Source organism: Leptonychotes weddellii, chromosome 3 (assembly GCF_054177405.1).
Source record: "Leptonychotes weddellii isolate Sample4059 chromosome 3, ASM5417740v2, whole genome shotgun sequence".
Taxonomy (NCBI): Eukaryota; Metazoa; Chordata; class Mammalia; order Carnivora; family Phocidae; genus Leptonychotes; species Leptonychotes weddellii.
In genome coordinates, this window is record NC_138371.1 from 37,722,227 (window position 1) to 37,735,285 (window position 13,059).

The following is a 13,059-nucleotide window of genomic DNA, read 5'->3' on the forward strand; positions in this document are numbered from 1 at the left end:
GATAAAACTCCTAGAAGAAAAGATAGGCAGGGAAATCGGCCCTAGAAACCATTTTCTAGGTATGTCTCCTCAAGTAAGAGAAACAAAAGCAAAAATAAACTAGTGGGACTACCCCAACAACAAAAGAAAATGTTGCACAGCAAAGGAAACCATTAATGAAATAAACAGGCAACTTATTAAATGAGCAAAGATATTTGCAAATATATATGTATAATAAGGGACCAGTATCCAAAAATTATAAAGAACTTATACAACTCAACACCCAAAAAAACCAATAATCTGATTAAAAATTGGTAGAGGATCTGAATAGTTTTTTTTTTTTTTTTTTTTTCCCCAAAGAAGACCTACGGATAGCCAACCGACACATGAAATGATGCTCAACATCACTTATCATCAGGAAAATGCAAATCAAAACCACTGTAACATATCACCTCACAGCAATCAGAATGGCTAAAATAAAAAACAAGAAATAACAAGTATTAGTGAGGATGTGGAGAAAAAGGAACCCTCTTGCACTGTTGGTGGGAATGCAAACTGGTGCAGCCACTGTGGAAAATAGTATAAGGGTTCCTCAAAAAATTAAAAATAGAAATATCATCCAATCTAGAAATTCCCCTCCTGGCCATTTACCCAAAGAAAATGAAAACACTAATTCAAAAAGATATATGCACCCCATGTTTATTGCAGCATTATTTACAATAGCCATGCTCTGGAAGCAACCTAATTGTCCATGATAGATGAATAGATAAAGAAGGTGTGTGTGTGTGTGTGTGTGTGTGTGTGTGTGTTTTGGAATATTATTCGGTCAAAAAAAAATGAGATCTTGCCAATTGCAACAACATGGAGTTACCTAGAGGGTATTATGTTAAATGAAATAAGTCAGAGAAAGACAAGTACCATATGATTTCACTTATATGTGGAATCTAAAAAACAAAACAAATGAACAAACAAAGCAAAAACAGACACATAAATATGGATGACAAACTGGTGGTTGCCAGAGGGATGGACAAAATGGGCAAAGGGAGTGGAAGGTACAAGCTTCAGGTTTGAGTTATGGAATAAATATGTCTCAGGGATTAAAAGTACTGCATAAGGGAATATAGTCAATGGTATTGTGATAGCATTGTACAGTGACAGATTGTAGTTACAACTATGGTGAGCATAGCATAATGTATAGAGTTACTGAATCACTATGTTGTACACCTGAAACTAATATAACGGGCATCACCTATACTTAAATAAAAATAAATTTAAAAAATAAAAATAAATTACTTTTAAATGAATATAACAGAATTCAGAATCTCTAACACCTATTCTTAACAATGTAAAAGGTCTAATCTAAAATTACAACACATAAAAATAAGTGAATGCGAGCCACAGTCAAAAGGAAAAAAAAAAAGCACAAAATAATTTAATGGTGATCTTAGCCAAATAAAATTTTAAATAATCTATTGAAACTATTTTCAAAGAAAAAAAGGGTAATTATGCTTGTAATGAATGAAAAAATAGGAAATCTCAGCAGAGAACTATAAAATATAAAAAAGGTAGACATTATACAAGTAAGTTTAAAAAAACAGTAAAAAAAAACTTAAAAAAAAATACAGAATGGACTTAATCAGTGGAACATGGACTTAACAATTTAATACAGATAACAAGAAATAGTCCATGAATTTGAACATAAAATGGTAGAAATTAAAGAACAGTGCAGGAAAAAAAATGAGGTAGAATTATAAAGTACAAATAGGTAAACTGAAATGGAGTACCAAAAATACCTTAAGTAAATAAGAGGAGGAAAAATAGAACACATTCTCAACTAGAGAAATAAATCCAACCAGAACAATGAGATTATACTCAACATTAATGAACTATACGTATTTTAAAATTAGATTTGCCAAATACCCGTGTTGGAATAATCATATTATGACTTTCAGTAAAAACTCTATTCAGTGAAAAAAGTGGCTAGTTCAGCTTGCAACTCAATTTCCCATGTGTTTTCCCTCAAGAACATAATGGCATTTCTATATGATTTAAGTAAACTTACCATTTTGTCAGAGAATATTAAGATACATAATCAAATGCCATAATTTAATAAAATCTGTTTACTATTTAAACAAGGATATCTTTTAGTTGGAGCAAGCTTTCCTGTTGTTTTAACTATGTGTGGCAGTGAAAAGTACAGGGACTACTAGAACAATTTAGAGTAACTACTGATATGCATGTTAAGATACCAGGAACTTTACTCACCATTTCAAATGTCAACAAGTGAAAGAAGTCAAATAACGTAATAATTACTTTGAAAATAGTTTTATCTTCAAGAAAATGTAACATGCATATGTGTGTATTTCATAACTGCTAGTAATATAGTCTTTCTCATTTACAAACGTAGAGGAAAAAAAGGCCAGTTTTTGGTCAAGGCAGTTTAGTTATCAAAATTGAAAGGCTGTTTTTGCCAATGAAATATTGTTCTTCACTTACTGAAATCCACATCTATTTATACTCAGTGCCATGAAGGTTAGAGGTGGAATACATCTTTGCAGTGTACCTAAGACATAATGAAAAATGTGACATTAGAAGAGCAAAGTGAATGACGATAGCCACTCCTAACAGTGGGATCCCATAATTTACTTATTGTGGCGACATAGCCACCCTAACCTCTGACTGTATCTAAAGTGTCAGAAGATGGTGTCAGGGGAAATATGTTGTTTTACACATATAAAGATGATGCCACTGAACCATCGGATTAGTTATTCCATGTTAGTGATAGATTTATACTCATTCCCTACTGAGACACTTCTTTCTACTTACCCTTCCTCTACCCTTTTAACCACTGAAACTCATTTTTTTGAAGAAACTGGGGATGGATAGGGCAGTATGTGGAAAATAACAAAAGATATCTGATTATAATAATGTTGGGCTTCTTACTCTTACGCACTTATTTTCCTTGGCTACAGACCATAAGGAGGATTTAAGTAAACCTACCATATCCTTTGCCAAATCCCCTTACTTTATGTGTTCATTTATTTAACAATGTATCTTACTATTTATATAAATATAGATAGATTCTCCTATAAATGCTATGCAAGTTGTTTCATTCTTAAGCTCTAACACCTGCTGTCACACTTAACTGGTTCTTACAATAGTACATTATTGCAATAAAAAAATACAGAATGTAATCTAGAGAATCTTGACAGAAAAAAATGGGAGGATGTTTTGGTGATATGTGAGAAAAGAGAATATAGTAAGCTGCTTCAAGGAGATGGATTTGGATTATTACTAAAAATACCATCCAGAGTACTGGAGTCTCAAACTATTAACATTGGGATTAATTTCCTTTATTATAAAGGTACAATAAGTTTTAAGAATTTCATTCAGATCCCATGTCACATTCTTTTGATTATCCTCAATAATGGCCAATGTCTTCATCTTTTTAATAGAAACTAAAATTGCAAGTATCTCAAACCCATTCAGATCCCTACCCAACAATCAAAGTATATGGTCTCTGGTGAAATTTGAGGTGTAATTAAAAATAATGAGATTGTATTTCACAAGCCAATATAAAAGAGTTATATCAAACTACACCAATGTTGCTCAGTATTTATGGAGCTCCCTAAATATGCTGACTGATTCTTATCGCAACACTAACTTGGATATATTAAACTTATAAGAATTATTAAAAATCAGAGTCCTATATCCAAATGTATATTACTGGAAATCAAAATGCAGGTTTTTTTGTGTAGCTGACTGTGTTATATTAGTGGTTACAAAATAATGGAGTATTTGCCTGAGTATTATCTAATCCAATCAATGTTTTGAACCATTTCATTGAATCTGTAACATATGATCTTTTCACTATGTCTTAGGAAACACTGGTTGTAGGTCTTCAACATGAACATGACTTTCTGTCAAAAGAATTCCCTTGCCCCCAGATTTGGTTGAAGAGACAAACTGTGCAGTAGTAGCATACTCTAATTCTCCTTCCTAGACATGATGACAACTTACAGTAGTTGATTCTTTAATTAATTTTTATCCTTATAGTACCTGGTATAGTGCACAATCTTGATCCTCTGTTAAACACTCCAGTTGCTAGGAATATTGAGAATTGATGACCTACGCTTACTGTGGTGAAGGTAGCTCTCTCTCTCAGGTTTTTATCTGCTCAAGAAGGGAATACATAACCTGTTCCTCTTGCCTCTGTGGAGGGCATTTCTAAAGGGCTTCACCGCTAGCTTCACCACTCTCTGTGAGACTGACTGAGGCCACTACAGCAACCACATCATAGCTCCACATCTGTCTGACCAACTCTGCTTCGCTTGCTATCTCAAAACTCTTCTTCCTGTGAGCCCTTTCCATAAAACCTCCTACATACAGAACAGCATTTTCAGGAACACATACCTAAGGCATTTCATTCTTCAGGGTCCTGAGAACACAGCACTGATATGTAATTGCACAGTTGGACCATCCAACACCAGCTGGCAATGAGGTCCACATTACTGGTAATAGGATGAATATAGATAGGTACTGGTATGCTGTGGCAATGTCATTGTTAAATTTCATGAATGATAAGGTGGTAAACTAGAATGATGGAAGTGGAGGTTAATTCACTAGTGGGTACAACATATCAGGATTTTGAGACGTATAGGGAAAGTAGTAATTACAATAAGGATGGCATTTGATAGTTGTTATGGGGACAGTAAGTGCATTGGAGAAAGACAATGAAGGGCTGAGGGTGACTAATCACCCATTTAGGTGAAGTATAATAGCCAGAGAGCCTCTTCAGTAGCATATAAAAATTTTTACACCTCAACTATATGGTACTAAAAGCTGTGAATTGAGCCTAGGACTTAATTGGAAAAGAAGCAATGCCCCCCAAAATACTAACATTTTATTAATTTAAGTCAGATATGCCACTGTCAGAGGACTGTTTGAATTAAACTTGAAATATGGCATGGGGATCCCTGAATTAAAACACTTGTGAATCTCAAATCACAGATCCCCCTGCATGTTCTGGGCCTGTAAATAAAGTTTGATAAGGGACTGATTATCATTATGAGAGCACTCTCCTTGGATATAAGAGTTAAACTTTGTCAAGGTGGGAGTAGAACCAGGAGAAAGATATGCTCACACACACAGATGTTTTGATTCTTAAAAGCTTAGAAATAGTAAAGGCCTTACAGTAATTGACATATAAACCCCAGGCCTTCTGTAGGAGTCAGTGAAAAATTAGAACAAAAAGTGGAGCAAAATTGGGAGGGTCTTTCTAAGAAAACTGAAAACATACAAGCCACCTATATCCTTTGTGATGTCACAGAAATCACTCTATTACCACAGTGATAAGAAGTGTATTAGAGACAGGGTTACTCTGAGGATCCTGGTGCCCTCTTGAACATCAGCAATACCTTCTTTTTTCAGGCTGAGGCTAGGAGAGTTTAAGAACTGGATCCTGAAAGTAAAGGTGAACATAGGATCCCAATATAATAGCATTCATATAATGGCCTTTAATCATCAGAAATAAGGGGGAGACAATTATCTTAGTGACAATGACAGAGTGGCAACCAGAGAGCTTGTCTTGTACAGAGCTATCAAGATGGCTACTGGAGGGGCGCCTGGGTGGCTCAGTTGTTAAGCGTCTGCCTTCGGCTCGGGTCATGGTCCCAGGGTCCTGGGATCAAGCCCCACATCGGGCTCCTTGCTCAGCGGGAAGCCTGCTTCTCCCTCCCCCACTCCCCCTGCTTGTGTTCCCTCTCTCGCTGTCTCTGTCAAAAAACAAATAAAATCTTAAAAAAAAAAAAAAAAAAAAGATGGCTACTGGAACATGGTGTCCCTGGGGAAAAGACGGATGGGTAGCAACAAAGAAATTTTACAGTCTGCATCATGGGAATAAAGATTAATTGATTTATAAAATAAACCAGGAGACTTAGAACAGTGGCAGAAGTAAAGAGTCGCAATATCTTGCCTACTTTCTAGTCCTGAGCATATACTCAGCTCCAGAACCCATTATCAAATGTAGAGTCTGGTCCCTAAGAAAGAGAATCCTGTATCACCATAACAAATGCATATGATAACTTTTCTCTATGTCTTTCCTTAGGGAGACTATGTCCATTAACATGAGTAATATAGTGGGGGCAAAAAAATGGCGATGTTTTGTGAAATTTTGAATACTGGGCCTAGTTCAGCTTTAATATCAAAGGACTCAGACATTGCCATGGCCTTCTGTTAGAATGGACCATATAGGAGATAGGTAATAAGTTGAGTCCTGGACCAGGTCCAGCTCACAGTGGATCTAGTGGGTCTACAAACCAACATTAATGTGCCTGTCTAAAATACTCGACTGAATGCACACGTTGTTTTCATGGCCTGTCAGATAATAGCTATTGTAGTGGAAAACCCAAGAATAAACCTCTAAAATTGACACTTTTATAGGCCAAGATACTAAATCAAAATTGTATCAAGACCCTTGCTTCAAACTGTGGGGGACTTATGGTTAGAGACATTGCCCTCCCTTCACAAAAAATATGAAACAAGAGTTTATACGCATTGAACTAGAGTTATCACACAACTTTGTCCCCTAGGGAAGAGAAACCAATAATTGAACCCTAATTTTTACCCAGGATACTGCCTGGAGGCCGTTTCAAGGCTGCAGTGAATGGAGAAAAAAATACAAACAGGACCCAATGACTCAATGATTTGGGCAGATGGAGGGAGGCCAAAGCCATTATAATTCATGGAGCAAAGTACCAGTGATTAGAGACCTGCAGACAGAAAATTTGGAGATGTGAAGAGGAATCTCCTAACTTCTTTGGCTTTGCATTGATCTGTTCTTGTACATGGTGATATTTCTTGATGTTGGAAAAGAACCACTAGAAAGCAATAGGCTGAACAATTGTCTAAGCGGATGTAAAACAAAAATCGTTCATGTCCCCAAGTGTCAGAATAAAGAGTCCTTGTAATAAAAGGGAATTAGGTAGAATTCTCAGAAGATTCATGCCTTCACTGCAAAGCCCTAAAGTCTATTCTGTTTCCTAACAAAGCTTAAAAATATAGAGAATCAAACTGATTTGTAAGTTGACTGCATGCCAAAACAAAGCCTTAAGACTCTTACAAAGGCTATAAAATCCCAGTAATCACTATACAAAATTCACAATGTCAGACACCAATTAAAAATGAGGCATGTAATAAAGCAAGAACATAGGACCCATAACCAGAAAAAACATTTAATAGAAATAGAACTAGATATGCCAGAGATGATGGGTTAGTAAGAAAACATTTTAATACAGCTATTATGTTTATTACAAATATTTTCAGAGATAAAGGGAAAGAACAAACATAATGGAAAGAAAAATGGAAAATATAAAGAGCTCTAAATCATCTAGAGATGAAAAATGAAACATCTCAAATGCAAAATAAAATTGATAGAATGAACAGCATGCTGGACAAGAAGGGGGAAAAGGACAATGATTGTGAAAAAACAAGTGCCAAAAAAAACAAGCAAAAAGCAGTCAACCTGAAATTTATACACCAAGAAAATATTTTTCAAAACTTAAGGCAAATTACTTTTCATGGGGTGCCTGGGTGGTGCAGTCAGTTAAGTTTCAAGCTCAGTTTTGTCTCAGTTCGTGATCTCAGGGTTGTGAGATTGAGCCTTGTGTCCCTCTCTGTGCTCAGCACTGAGTCGGTTTAAGACTCTCTCTCCCTCTCACTCTGCCCCTCACCCCTGCACACATGCACTCTCTCTCTCTAAAATAAATAATTTTTTTTTAAATACTTTTCAGATAAACCCAAGCTGAAAGTATTCAGAGCCAGAATTATACCATAGGAAATGGGATAGGGAGTTCTTCAGACAAAATGCAAAGTGAAACAAACAGATGGAAATATGGCTCTATTTATTTATTTTAAGATTTATTTACTTATTTTAGAGAGAAAGAGCATGAGTGGGGGGAAGGGCAGAGGGAGAAGGAGAGCATATCCTCAAACCGACTCCCCACTGAGCGTGAAGCCTGCACCGGGACCCATCCCAGGACCCTAACATCATGACTCCAGCAGAAATCAGGAATCAGATGCTCAACCAGCTGAGCCACCCAGGCACCCCAGGGCAGAAATATGGCTTTAGATGAAAAGAATGGAGAAGGCCAGAAATGTTAATTTCTGAATAAATATAAAATATATTTTTCTTATTTTAAATCTCTTTAAACAATTATTAACCATCTAAAGCAAAAATAATAAAAATGCAACAGGGTACTTTTGAATGAATAAGATATGTAGGAGGGTGGAACTGTGCTATTATAATATTAGTAAACTATTTGAGAAACAGTATAATATAATTTAAAGGTAAATTATGATCTATTTAATATGTATATTGTAAAATCAAGACTAAGGGTTAGCAAATTATGGCCTGAGGCAGGGGACAAGTCTGGCCCTGCCCTAGTTTCTAGGAATGTTGTTTTGATTTTTTAAGATCTACATCTATGCGTGTCTGTCTGTCTGTCTATCATCAATCTATCTAAAGGTAGGAAATAGGAGAAGGATAAAAAGCAAAAATAGTGATCGTAGAGGCACAAAAGGAGGAAGAGAGGGAAGGATAAAAGTATATGTAGCTCTTGAGGGTCTGGCAAATTTTTTTTCCTGAAAAAAGCCAGATAAAAATATTTTAGAATTTGTAGGCTACATATAGTCTATGTCACATATTCATTTTTTCTGCACCATGCTCTAGAGCACAACCCAAGAAATAAAGATTTAGCCAATAAAATAATAGTGGAGATAAAATGAGGTCATCAAATGAGTTTTATAAAAACAAGTGTTTTTGCCATTCATAGCCATATCATCTTTTTTGCTAGAGTTGTGTGTTTAATAACAACACTGAAATATAGCCTAATGGATAGTAAGGGAAAATGCATTTAATATGTTAAATGTTATGAAAGTAAAAATCCTTGGTCATTGGTAAAATAATAAATTGGCTTTATTGTTAGTTAGAGGTATTCATGACCCCAAAACAATTAAACACAAATAAGAGGCGCCTGGGTGGCTGAGTCAGTTAAGTCTCTGACTCGGTTTTGGCTTAGGTTGTGATCTCTCATAGGTCATGAGATGGAGCTCCGTGTGGGGCTCTGCGCTTAGCAGGGACTCTGCTTGAAGTCTCTCCCACTACTCCTCCCCCCCCAATCGAGTCCATGCTCTTTCAAATAAATAAATCTTAAAAAAAAAATAAGTAAAATTGTTTATTGCCTGAATATAATCAACATCTAAATTTTAAAACATCATTAGAAATATAAATGGAGATTACATTTTAACAAATACTAATGCTTATTCAATTTCTGTTGTATGTCAGTCTACAGAGGACTTTATTTTTAGTCACTTATTCAATGTTTATAACCTTATAAGAATGGTACTATTATCATCATCATTTCAATGATAAGGAAACGGAAGCACAGAAAGTATATCTCAATATTAGCAGTATGTTTGATGAGCTATTTTTCCAGTTTTTATTTGAAGTATTTCTACATAGCAGAGAACTTGTTTAGCTAATTTGATCAATAGACAGTAAGTATATATAATTAATAGCAAAAGTTATTAGTTTGCACATACTGATTTGATTAAAATTGTCAAATTATGTGCAGCACATGGTGAATATATAATGTGCTACATAATTTAGTATTTTTTCTATTAACAGGCTGTTCAGTTACAGTAGCATCTGGCAGGGTCTGGTGACAGACTGGGGGCTACTACTTCAGACAGGATGGTGAGAAAAAGCCTCTGATGAGCTGATATTTTTGATGTGAGCAATATGCAACAAGTCATCACAAAAGTATTTATTAAATACTTCCCTATGTGTTACTGTTATCGGTTATATGGCCCTGAAAAGGGAGGTAAGGCCCCAATCTCCAAGAAGCTTGAAAGACAGAGAGAGAGCCAGAGGAAAAAAAATTTAGACATTAAATGTTAAAAACAAAATAATAGCTTAACAACAATAAAAAGCTACTGGTAGGGGTGAGGAGAAGTCAGTTACTTTTAATTGGCCAGAATCTCTTCTAAAGATCTGGTACTTAATCTGAGATATAAATGTACTCATCTGTGGAGGGAATTGCTCAAGGAAAGGAATGACCAGGGAGAAAAGCCCAGAAAGAGAGACAAAGCCAGGGAGAAGAGACAGAAGCCCTAATTCTTCAAAAAACCAACTGTATACATTTAAGCCAATTTATTGATCACTCTGCACCTTAATTTCCTTTATAGTGAGTTGGGCTGGATGTCCACAGATATTATTTCAGTGCCAACAATCTTCTTTATGTTTCTTAATCTTTGGAAACAACCTTCTTTAATTGCTTTTACATTTGTCGAGTGGAGCACAGGGTGCTTGATGGTGAGCTGCCATTCAGTAAGAGACCACAAGAGAAATTAAAATAGAGAAATTTGTTACTCACAGATCCTGGAGGCAGAACAGGTCATACCTGGAGGGACCACTCAAGGAAGTCAAGACAGAATGCAGGGAGAGAACACTAGTTGCTGGGGCATATGACTTAGGGTCCATGAGTGAGTGCTTTGGGGTTCCTGAGCTAAGGCTGGATTGGTCATTTCAAACCAAGCAAGTAGGGTTTTTGTTAGCCCCATATGGGTCTTATCTAAGAGGCACACAAGAGGGAGGATCTGGGAGGCAGGGGAGACTGGTGATTATAAGGACTGTCAGGAAGTCCTATCATAAACTTGCATTTGCTTGTGACTCTGAGGGCTGCTATCTAGGGCTAGCACTTGCATGAGGGTGCCAGTATTGGTTTAAGGTCCCTGCCAACTGCTTTGCCACATAAAGTGGTTATCGAAATAGCAATACCATGGAGTTGCTTGCTAAATTCTCAACAACATTATATTTGATGTAACTAGTTTTGCAGTTCTGTCTTGTATTTGTAAGTGGGTAACCATTCAATAAATCTGAGTGTTGTTGCTGGAGGGAAAAATAACAGATTCAACTTCTACTTTAGGTGTTAGATCTATTCTTCCTTACACCTCAGTCTATTTATAAGACTGTTATATTGCCACATTAGCAGATTTCTGTGATGTAAGCCATATATTTTTATGGTAAATTTTATTAATTTTAAACAAACATATACTTTTATGCATTACTTAAAATTAATATACATAATGATAATGGTATATGTGTTTATACTCATTTACAACATTAATATTATTCCACCTTACAATATTTGCATCTATGCTGTGTTAATCAACTCTGGTTGTACCGTACATATGAGAAGAAAAAAAAGTTATTTCTAAAATTACAGTTTCCTGATAGCCAATTTGAAGGCTTAATTTCATTTTAATATTACACATGTTTTAAGAAAAGTACTCTAAATTTTGCATTGAGTGGCCATTTAAAACAGAATTGATAAATAAAATTTATCTCCAGAGATATGGTGAGGAGATCTTTCATCATGAACCACATTGATGGAATAGATAACCTATCTCTGTGTATGTGTGTCTCTCTCTCTCTCTCTCTCTCTCTGTGTGTGTGTGTGTCCCTAACCCATATTTATTTACACATTCTTTCATGTCTTTGCTAACCTAAGTTCATTTGCTACTTTTTTTGTGAATTAGAGAAGAAAGCTGTGGTTCATTTAAAACAAAGGGATTGTAATGATGTAAATCTAAGGAATAGAATTACAAATAGCAAAAACATTTGAAAATGATAATTCCCTCGAGAGATTTACCCAGTACCTATTGCATGACGCACATTATTTAAGATACTGGAATAATGCATCAAAATTTGCAGGTTACAGTCACAAAAACATCTCTAGTACAATCTATGAATTTAATGAGTCATGTTTTTCTCTTGAAAAAGGTACTTGCAAAAATCATGGTCATGGCCAACTTCTTCAAATACAAGGACAGGTTTGTAAATCCTTAATTGATTTTTCATTTCTATAAGATGAGAATACTGGTTTGGATAAATCTAATTCAGACCAGGCAAAATTTGAGGCTTGACATTTCGTGATTCCCAAATACTAAAACAAAACTCATCAAGTGCTTACAAAAATCATAAAAGCAGCTAATAGGAATTGGGGAAGATGCTAGGGTAACAAAGGTGGTAAAAAATAATTATTCAGCCTGTTCTGTTAGAATCACCTATTAAATAGGCAATTTCACATGTTATTTCAATTAATGAAATTTAATTATCACAATAACTGTGGAGTACTGAATTGGTAAGAATTCTTTTGTCTCAAGTAACAGAAATCCACTCTAGCTGATGTAATTTTTAAAAAGGGAATTAGCAAAAATAAAATAGAATAATAAAAATAAAAAGGGAATTAGTTTAACAAATAGTTATAACTTAAAAAGAGAGAGAAAGAAAGAAAAAGCTAATTACTATTTTTAATAAATGGCAGGAATTTTCACAGCTCTAGGAAATTCAGTCAGGAGCCCATGGACTGTGTATTTGTGGATGTTCACTTTTAGCATTATCTCAAGGTGACATTGCCCTCAAATTTAACTTACCAAGAGCTAAAGCCTAATTGCCATGATTGAATCATCTGCCCATCAACTGATGGCAGGGAAGAGTAGGCAAGAAGAGAGAAAATTTCTATGAACAGGATCTTCCCCAGAACCATATAGAATCCTATATCAGAAATAGAGGATCATTTTCCTAAAAGCAGGGGAAAAGGATACTGTATGGAAGAAAGAAGAAAATATCCACAATACGGAGAAGTCTCACTGGTTTCAGAGAGATGAGGTACATTAATTTTGGCCAAGGCAAAACAGCTTGTAAGCAGGAGTTTTTCAAAGTTCACTCTTTTCCTTTTCATAATAACTATTTATGAGGCAAAGATTAGCAGATAGGTCTCAACTGAACATTTGATTTAACAGTAAACTCTGGTTAGATGTCTGAAGCTTAGCAAATTACATATGCATGTCCACATGACTGCAGAGATGAGTATTTATAGAATACACACAAATTAGAAAACAAATATATTATAGGTCAATTTATAATGGGTTGTGCTTCTATTCTTCCATATTCTTCTGATACAGTTTCAAAAGTGAAAGTCTCTACTATAGTTTCAGTCACATTGGTCAGCCAACAAT

At 35.3% G+C, this 13,059-nt stretch overlaps 1 long non-coding RNA gene across 8 annotated transcripts in view; it reads right to left on the minus strand.

The window, feature by feature from the left end:
* LOC145720495 (uncharacterized) overlaps positions 1 to 10,572 on the minus strand; it is a 313,100-nt gene extending 302,528 nt beyond the window's left edge. For 4 of the 8 annotated variants that reach the window (XR_014143446.1, XR_014143443.1, XR_014143439.1 and 1 more), the window contains exon 1: positions 10,413 to 10,571. This is a non-coding gene — a long non-coding RNA (uncharacterized LOC145720495). Of the gene's footprint in view, positions 1 to 10,412 lie in introns of all 8 variants that reach the window. The other 4 variants (XR_014143447.1, XR_014143445.1, XR_014143444.1 and 1 more) reach the window with 2 other exon arrangements.
* Positions 10,573 to 13,059: the final 2,487 nt, after the last annotated feature.